Here is a 10,021-nt window from a genome sequence, read left to right on the forward strand (position 1 = left end):
CCCAAATGGGACAATCTGCAAGTCTCCAAACAGAGAGAAAGTGTCTTCACTGCATTGAAGGCTGCTAGATTCCTAGATCTCCTCCGGATAGAAGGAAGAAGGAAGACGCTTGACTGGGTATGCCTTTGCCTGGGGAGAATATAAGGAATTTTAATGACTTCCTGTGTAAAGTCTTGAGGGGCCTTGTGTAGCCAGTATAAACAGGAGGCATTTCAGTTGATTGGATTTATGTTTCTGAAATCAGGAAACAGGCCAACATGGGCCTCTGTTTAGCTCTGTTCCATGGGATAGGAAGTTGGAATGCAAGGAGATGCCGCTTCAGATTTCATCCTGTAATCAGTGGCCACTCTGTCTTCTTGGCTTTTATCTCAGCTACTTAAATATGTGTGTGTGTGTGTGTGTGTGTATAAATATATGTACACATACACATAGATAAAACAAATATATATGTATATATTTATATACATAAACATATACACACATATATAACAAATATATATGTGTATATATATTTTTAAAATTATATATATATTTGCCCCTATTCTCAGGGAGGTTAGGGACTGAAAGAGGTTCTGGCTTCCATGGATGGAATGACTAAGTCACAAAAGGACTTCCTGCAAGCCTGAGACAATATTTCTGTAAGTGGCAGAAATTGGACAAACTGGTCTTGAACATCCATTCCAGAAGCTCCCTTGTGTAAGAAGCACAAAGGGCATTAAGGAACTTCTGTATTCCATTTGCTAGCCAAGCCTCTAGAGTTTAGATCACTTTATCTCATACTCATTTCTACCTTGTCTTGTGTGAAGAATTTGACACTGAAAGTTAGCCCTAGATTCCACCTTGGGCTTGGCCAGCAGCTAGCTGTGTAAACTAAACAATTCACTAAATAAGAATAGCCACTATTGATTGAATGCTTATTTACTATGTCAGCCCTATGCTAAGTGCTGTGCTTCCTCACAGCAACCCTGGGAGGTAGAAACTATTATTATCCTCACTTGAGAAGGATATTGTTCCTCAGTCGAGAAAAATGAAGTTAAGTAATTGACTCAAGGTCAATGGTTAATCAGTGGAAAGTCCAAATTGGAATCCAGAACTATCTCCAAAGCCCATGGTACTAAACACTATGGTAGACTGCTTCCACCCCCATACACACTGTACTCTTTGTGTCCTGGGTCCTTGTAAACTAAGAATAATAGCTTGAATAATACCTTGTCTGCCTTCTTTACAAGGATGTTTCAAGGATAAAATGAAAGGATAGCTATTCCATTCCATGAATATTTATTGAGTGTTATGGGTGAAGCATTGTTCTAGGGTTTGGGTATTCAAAAGTAAGATAGGGTTCTTTCGCTCCAGGATATTATCATCTGATATGAAATTGCCTTGAAAAATATAAAGCACTACACAAGTGCCAATTTCCTATGATATGGTTTTATTGCACCTACAGTGAAGGGAAACTAATAGCCATAGGTACAGAACAAGCTAGGGTAAAATCCCACATGGCTTTCAGCTGCTCCCTACAAAACTTGGCAACTAACTGTTGCCAATCCCCATTGAGAATGAAAGGAGAGGAAACAGGCAATAATTTGAAATGTGACCATTATGTAATGTGGCTGCTGCTTTTTCACAAGCATATTAAGACATGCACATCCAAAGGAGTGGTGATCCCTCAGACTAGCACCTTGGTAGGCCAAATCCCTGTACATTTATTGAAATGATGTTGCCATTGCTCAAAATGTTTTTTGAAACTCCTCTTCAGTAATTGAGTTCAGAGCCTGCAGCACATTCTTTTGAATATCCTCAGTGGTGATAAATCTTTGTTCTTTGAGGGTGGATTTGATTTTAGCAAACAGCCAAAAGTCACTCAGAGCCAAGTCTAGAGAAGAAGGTGGGTGATCAAACTCAGTGATAGAGTTGTTATTTAAAAATCAACCCATTCCATCTCTTCTCCATTCCTTTCCCCACCCTACTTCATTCTACCTGCCCCTCTCTCCCTCTCTCCTGTCCTTCCTTCTAAATATGACTGGGAACCATTAAGACCATTTTTCTTGCATGTTTCTTAACCTAGTGCAAATAGAAGGTTAACTGACTACTGCCAAGGTCACAAGTTTAGGTAAGAGGTGAGCTAGGATTAGATCCTATATCTCATGCAAATCACAGCATGAGAAACTTCAGCTAACAGAGAAACTTGATAATGACAAAGGGATTTAATTAATAGAAATTGATGAGCAAAGGACCATGGGCTCTCCATTCCTAAAGGTCTTTCCAAATCCCTCACGGAGAGCATAAATATAGTGCTGCTTGATGGTAGCAGGAATGCCCTGTGATTTGATGATTCTCTTCATGCAAATCCAACTGGGAATAGGCCAAGATCTCTGAAAACTAACTTTCCAATTAGGGTATAATTAGGAGGAGGTAAGAACTCTCTACTTCCTTACCCACTCTGGAAACAAAATGACAGCAGCAAGACTGTAAAAAACCAGGGCTGTCCCTGAGTAAGATTGTAAGGCAGGAAAATATGTATCTTTGGCAACCACTTTTCCAAATCTATACCCTTCCCCCATCACCTTCTCCCTGTTTCTCTATTCTCCAGTTAGGGAGAAGTATATGTCTCATTAGTGCATTCACACAAAGGGGTTACACTGACCATCTGCATTTTAGAAAATAGGATTAGGGCTGTGATCATCCCAAAGGAAAGGAGACCAGACTAAGCAGAGGCTCTTGATATATCAATGAAGGGATACCTTTAAGCAAGGCAAGAGTGTGCCATATAACCCTAGTGAAATGATATCCACTGCTCCCATGCATGAAGTTATCCCTGGAGTGAGCTCTGCTACAGGCTGCTTTCCCTCAAGCGCTGGCCACTGTTTGAAGAGTTGGATTTTAAAATCACAGAATTTCAGAGCTGCCAAAACCCTCAGAGAGGAGGCCATTCCCTTATTTTGAAAATTGGGTCCCAAGGTAGGTGTGAGGAATTAGCAGGGGGAAGAACAGCCTGTTCCTAGATCATGCAAGGAATTCATGGCTCCACTGGAGCTAGAGCCCAGGTCCCTGGCTTCCCACCATTCCAGAGCTCTCTTCAGTGAACATCTGACCTTTCCAGGGCCTCTCTGGCCAGCAGTTGTTTGTGGAAACGCCCAGCTTTTTATTCAGTAGACCCTAAAGAGAGGCTTTTTGAAGTGGATCACTGTTCCCATGCTAGTTTCCTCTTCTTATTGATGCAAGAAGTGCTTGTGTTTCTCAGGGGAGGAAGGAGTGAGAGAAATGTCAGAATGCTGTGCCCTTTTCAGAGACCCAACAGTTTCTCTCTTTTGAGGACAAGAAATCCCCTTGGGAACCCAGGAGCACTGCTTTTGAGCCCAGGCAGCCAAGCACCCCTTTCACAGCAACTTGAATTTATATTTGCTGTTGAATCCCCAAGATGAACTATTGGAGAAAGTATTCTACCAATTATGTTTCCATGGGGCCCAGAGCACATGGTCCTGATTAGAATGAGCAAGAGCAAAGCAGATTTCCCCTGTGAAGGTCTGAAAGCAACTTGAAATTCAGCCAATGTTGTTCCAGCAGCCAATGCCTGGCTTCCAGCTGCTGCTTGGTGGAATTTCCAAACTCAAGGACATGATACCTGGAGGGGTACCTGGAGGTGCAGAAGGCCAAGCTAGGGAGGAGGAGAACAGCAGGAGAACTGGAGTTAGAAGAGTGCTAAGTTATGGCTTCCGCCAGCCCCTCCACCCCAACTCCAAATCCCAACACACCCAGGCAGAGCTGATTGCCAACACATCCCAGTGTGGGGCTCCATGGTGAGACTCATTGGATACTAAGTTAATGCCTACCTCCTACAAAGTCTTAAGACTTTTCTAGCTTACCAGGAAGCCTGCATGGCCTCTCAGCTCTTTCAGCAAGAATGAGATTGCTCATGATTATCTCTCCACCATTATATCCAGTTTTTCAGTCTCCAGTGGGTATGTTAGCTTCTTCCTCCTCAGCTAGATTATGAAATTCTTTTTTTAATTGAAGTATAGTTGATTTATAGTGTTGTGTTAGTTTCTGGTGTACAGCATAGTGATTCAGTTATATATGTATATTCTTTTTCATATTCTTTTTCATTATAAGTTATTAGAAACTATTGAATATCATTTCCTGTGCTATACAGTAGGACCTTGTTGTTTATCTATTTTGTATGTAGTAGTTTGTATCTGCTAATCCCAAACTCCTAATTTATCCTTCCCCCTTCCTTTCCCCTTTGGTAACCATAAGTTTGTAGTTTTTCTATGTCTATGAGTCTCTTTCTGTTTTGTAAATTAGCTCATTTGTGTCCTTTTTTTCAGATTCCACATGTAAGTGATACCATATGATATCTTTCTCTGTCTGACTTACCCTATTTAGTATCATAATCTCTAGGTCCATCTATGTTTCTGCAAATGGCATTATTTTATTCTTTTTTAAGGCTGAGTATTGCATTGTATGTATGTATGTGTGAGATATATATATATATATATATATATATATATATATATATATATATATATATATATATATATATATTTATATATCACGACTTCTTTATCCAGTCATCTGTTGATGGACATTTAGGCTGTTTCCATGTCTTGGCTATTGTAAATAGTGCTGCTATGAACATTGGGGTACACGTATCTTTTCAAATTAGACTTCCCTGTGGATATATGCCCAAGAGTCAGATTGCTGGATCATATGGTAACTCTATTTTTACTTTTTTTAAAGAATATCCATACCATTCTCCATAGTGGCTGCACCAATTTACATTCCCACCAACAGTGCAAGAAGGTTCCCCTTTCTCCAACCCTCTCCAGCATTTATTATTTGTAGACTTTTTAATGATGGCCATTCTGACCAGTGTGAGGTGATGCCTCATTGTAGTTTTGATTTGCATTTATCTGATAATTAGCGATACTGAGCACCTTTTCATGTGCATTTTGGCTACCTGTATGTTATTGTGAGCTTCTTGAGCTCAGCATCTGCCTCTTCCTTCTTTGCACAACCCACAGGACCCCCCTCAGTTAAAACCTTGCAGGTGATTGACCACAAAGGAGAGTCTGGACAGGGACAGAAGCATAAATGGCCCTTTCAGCTTTTGCTGGCCTTTTCCATCCAGGTTGCCAATCTAACCTACACAGCTTTGCTGGGCAGGAAGAACTTCAGTAAAGGCCAACCTCTGTAGGAGCCACCAGAGAGAAGGCAGGTTGAGGACAGGTGAATGCTTTAGTGGGATACGGTAGTGAGGCCAAGTAAGTTGGGTGTGAGACAGGGAGAACATTAAGAAGAGGAACCTGATACCCCTATTTTTATCTAGGGATGACCTTGCCTGGAGGAAAATCTGTGGGAGAAGAGAGGAGTTAAGAAGAATCTAACTTCTTTAATCCTAATATTTGCTCTTCCAGATGCAAGCCCTATAGCTCTTACTTAGGTACCTCTGGGAGGCCAAGCTTTGCTGCAGTGGCTCTTTATGTGTGTGTGTGGGAGGGGTGCTGGGGAGGGTAGGTTAGCAAAGCTGAGAACCTTATGGATGTGTTTGTGTGTCTGTGTGTCTATGCATGTGTGTATATATTTGCACTTTCTTTTATTTTTCACACCGTGTCCCAGTTTGGATGCTGCTAGACATACTAATGCTGCTGTCACCCCTTCTCTGAAATGTCACTAACATCTCCCAATCCACCCAGCTCCCATCACCAATAAGATGGCATGAGAATAATAGGTTGACTGCCACATGCTAAGTAGAAACATATGATCTGTCATTCAAACAAGAATCCGTGTTTCCTAAAAGATGCAGAGCATTAATAGAAAGGGAGCCCCAAACTAGATACAAAGAGCTGAAAACATCCCCTCTACAGATAAGCTGGAGAAAGAAGCTGCTTTCTGATTTGTTTTTTTTCTTTCATTGTGCCAGGAATCTCTAAAGTACCCAGAAAATGGAGAAGTGCTCTGACTCTTGGGGATTCCTGCAGGAGTGCTCAGAAATAGCAAGGGTGAAGATAGTTTGAACATTTCATGGGCAAGGGTCACACAACTCAGTGGGACTTCCTTGCTAGATCTTATTAGCCTGGCCTGTCATTCACTCAGTCTGGGGCTCTGAGCTATCCAAATTGCACCCAGATTCTCTATCAAGCAGAGAGGGTGACCAAATCTTGGAGGATTTCTTCCTTTGTATACTCCATAGTGCCTTACCTGAGACAGCCCACTCATCATCACCTACATCACCACCCACAGACCAAGAAGTAATGAGCTTGTAGAAGCACAAGGAGTAGAAGTTAACCAAAAGGGCACACTTACAAACAATAATTAAGGGAATTTCTCAAGAAATTTTTAAAATAAGGGTACTGTGGCATCTGTCTGGGGTGGTTTAAATGTGACTCTATTTCTTAAAGTCCCTTCTTGCCTGAAGACCTTGTCACTTCTATGCCCTCCTTCTTAGACCCCCAGAGGAAAAACAAATTTAATCCAAGAAGGACAATGCCCTACTTCTCACTGCCCTCTTTCATTCATGCTGTTTTGCTCACCTGCTTACTTCAGATACCTTTCAGCCCTGATGGCTTTGTTTCCGTGCTTGTAAAAAGTGGAAGATAACATAAGAAGCAATTTCAAGTGTGGGCTGTTGGGCACTATGGTTTCAGGAATCCCTAAGGTTTGAGCCTATCTCCGTGGGCAGGTTGAGGTGGGTTGGTACAGGAAGCACCCGTTGGTGAGTCTCTATAACTCCTCAGGTATCTTTTTTCTTTGGAAAGAAATAGACTCACACTTATACACACATAGACACACATACACACACACACACACAGCCTTCCCAAACATGCTGACTACTACAGGGAAGCTGAATAATAGAACTATGCCCTTATCATAGAGGGCAAGTGGTCAAGGAAGCCAAGTTTGACTTTTTCGAAATAAAATAGTTTTTAAATGCTAGTACTAATTACAGAATTTTGGAGCTGAAATGGATCTAGGAAAAATCCCATATCTGTTTCAGCACCCCTGCTCTCAGTTCTTCAGAGAATGTGCTAACTTCCTGTCTATCCATTGAAGATGTACCTGCTACATCCTTTCCATGACACCAAAACCAACAGAGCTCCACATGGTGTAGGCCTTAGAGTCTCCCCTGCTGTATGAAATGTGGTAGATACTGGGTTGCTGGTATCTGGTGCTTCCCCTGAAATCTTGATAAGGTATCAGAGCTCCACAAAGCTGCTGCCAGAGGGAGACTACAGCTGGCTCCAAGGTGGAGCCAGATAGCAATTTGGGCCAATAGGAAAAACAGTGAGACTTAAGAAATCCAGTGGTCCATCCCTGGGTTGGGGTACTAAGCTGCATGAGGGAAATTACCTAGGCACATCTTTACATTCACTGGGACTCTATTATTTCACGTCTGCTATGCTTTCCTGGAATTGTCCTAAAGTCCTTTTGGGTATGTTTATATAGCAGGACAAGGCATATCGGGGCAAAGAAGGCCTCCTGGTTCCTAAATTCCTGCCATAATTCCAGTGCTGTGAATTTACTAGGCACACACAGTTGGGTTGTCTAGTGATGTGCAAATATGATGTCGACACAACTCATTGTCATGGCCCAGAAACACTCAGAGGCAAAGTTTGCTTCATTTCATTTCATTTCGTTTCATTTCTCCTTCCTTCCTTCCCCCCCTCACTCCCCCGCTTATTCTTTCATCCTTTCTTTCTCTCTATTTCATTTCAACACCTCTTTTAGGATCAGAAACTGGAGACAGTTCTTGAAAGTCTGACTGCATTCAGCATGGCTGGGTGGAAACAGGTGTTCTCATTTGGCTGTGATGACTCCTGCATGGCACAGAGCTTACTGGCCTGAGGCCTGGCCTCCTGACTTGTCAGGTCAGGGAAGTCCTGCCATTCTTGCACTCTGCCCTCCATCGCTCTGGCTCAGCTGGCGGCAGAGCACAGTGGCTGGCTTTGTGTACTTTGGCAAGGCAGCACTGTTGTAATAGGCCAGGATGAGGTTTTCCTCAAGCCACTGTACATTCCCCTGGGAGACTGTGGATGGCCTCAACCTAGCTGAGAATTCACTTCCTTTTAAGAGTTCATCAAGAAGTTGTAAAATGTTCAATGACTTCCTTAGACATTGGAAGGAATACAGCTGCTCTCAGGCTCGAAATACTCACCAAGGGAGGCTTTCCAAAAAGGGAAGTTTTCCTAGGTTAATGAAAGGCAGTTAACTCAGCAGCCTAGAGAAGAAGCAAAGCTGGGTGGAGGCAATTAGCCAGACTGGGTAATAGGCATTCCCCATTTCTCCTGACAACAGCACAAAAGGAAGTGCTCTTAAATTGCAGCATCTGGGCTTGAGGGCAACTTTAAGGGACAGCCTGGATTGCTGGCAGGCAATGGCCCAGGCTTAGTGGAAGACACAGAAAGCAGCTCCAGAGTAGATCTTTGGCAGCCTGGGGGCTAGATGAGCATACCTTGCGTGGTGTGTAGAGCCCTCTCTCCAATGTAACATTTGGGGCCTCTGATCAAGTGGGCAACCAGGATGGATTAGGTCATGGTGCCCAGCCACAAGAGACTTCTTATTGTCTATTCTTAGGACACAAAACAGGAAAAATCCTTTCTGCTAAGGAAGATTTAAGGAAAAATACACTAAATGATGTGCAAAAATTCTTCTAACTCAAGGGGTTGCCAAATATCAGTATCTGCTCAACCAGGATGCACTTAATATGTGAACCTAATCTGAGAAACTGGGAATGTTCTCTCCCAACATTGCTCTGTCCTTCTGGATGGGGTAGCAGCTTCAGCAAGAGCTAAAGATGAGGTTTCTTCTCACATGAAACAGAAAACATAGAGGGCCAGGCATCCTCAGGTTGTTGTGATCTTCACAAACCCCCTGCAATCACCAAACTGTGTCACTCTCATCCATGTTGTCATTCATCTCTTCCCCCACCCATGACATGCCAAGCCATTTTCCCTGCCATCTCTTTCTTCATCTACTCTTTACAGTATGTATGTATTTCTAACTATATATATGACTAGCATGTGCAGTAGCAGGATAAGATAGGCTATGTGACAATAAAAAATCCACTCTTACATCTCAGTGACTTGGCACAACTAAAGTTTCTTTCATATAGACATAAAATGTGATGAGAGTCATCAGGGGCTCTCCTCCAACCCGGTCTTTCCATTCTGTGATGGCCCCATCTCACCATGAGACTCCAAGCTCTCTGCAACAGAGGAAGACAGGGCTGAAGGTTCCTATGAAATATATTTTTAAAAATTTTAAAACAACTTTACTGTGGTATAATTTCTGTGCAGCAAACTACACATATTTCAGATGTACAATTTGATGAATGTATACACCTATGAAATCACCACTACAATCAAGATACCTAACATTTCCGTCACTACCCAAGAGGTACAAATTTCAAACTCCCAATTTATCCCTTCCCATCTTCTTTACCCCATGGTAACCATAAGTTTGTTTTCTATGTCTGTGAGTCTATTTCTGTTTTGTAAATAAGTTCATTTCTGTCTTTTTTTTTTAAGATTCCACATATAAGTGATATCGTGTGGTATTTTTCTTTCTCTTTCTGGCTTACTTCACTTAGAATGATGATCTCCAGATCCTAAATGTCCATTGACAGATGACTGGATAAAGAACCTGTGGTATATTTATACAATAGAACACTACTCAGCCATTAAAAAAAGAATAAAATAATGCTATTTGTAGCAACATGTATGGACCTGGAGAGCCCTATAAAATATTTTAAGGGCCAGGCTAGGGAGTAGTTTACATTATTTCTTCCACATACCGTTGGCAATAACACAGCCGTATGGATCCCACCTAACTGCAAGGAAGGGTAGGAAATGTAACCTTCTTGTGAGCCCAGAAAGAGGAAAATTAAACAGGACTTGGTGAATATATAACATTGTCTCTGCCAGAATTTATGTCTGTGGTTTTGTGCCTTCTTTTTCATCTTGGTACCTATCCCCTAGAGAAGCACCTTACCTCCTGATTCCTACACACAGAAGGATGGATATAA

This window comes from Camelus dromedarius, chromosome X (genome assembly GCF_036321535.1).
Source record: "Camelus dromedarius isolate mCamDro1 chromosome X, mCamDro1.pat, whole genome shotgun sequence".
In the NCBI taxonomy this organism is placed as follows: Eukaryota; Metazoa; Chordata; class Mammalia; order Artiodactyla; family Camelidae; genus Camelus; species Camelus dromedarius.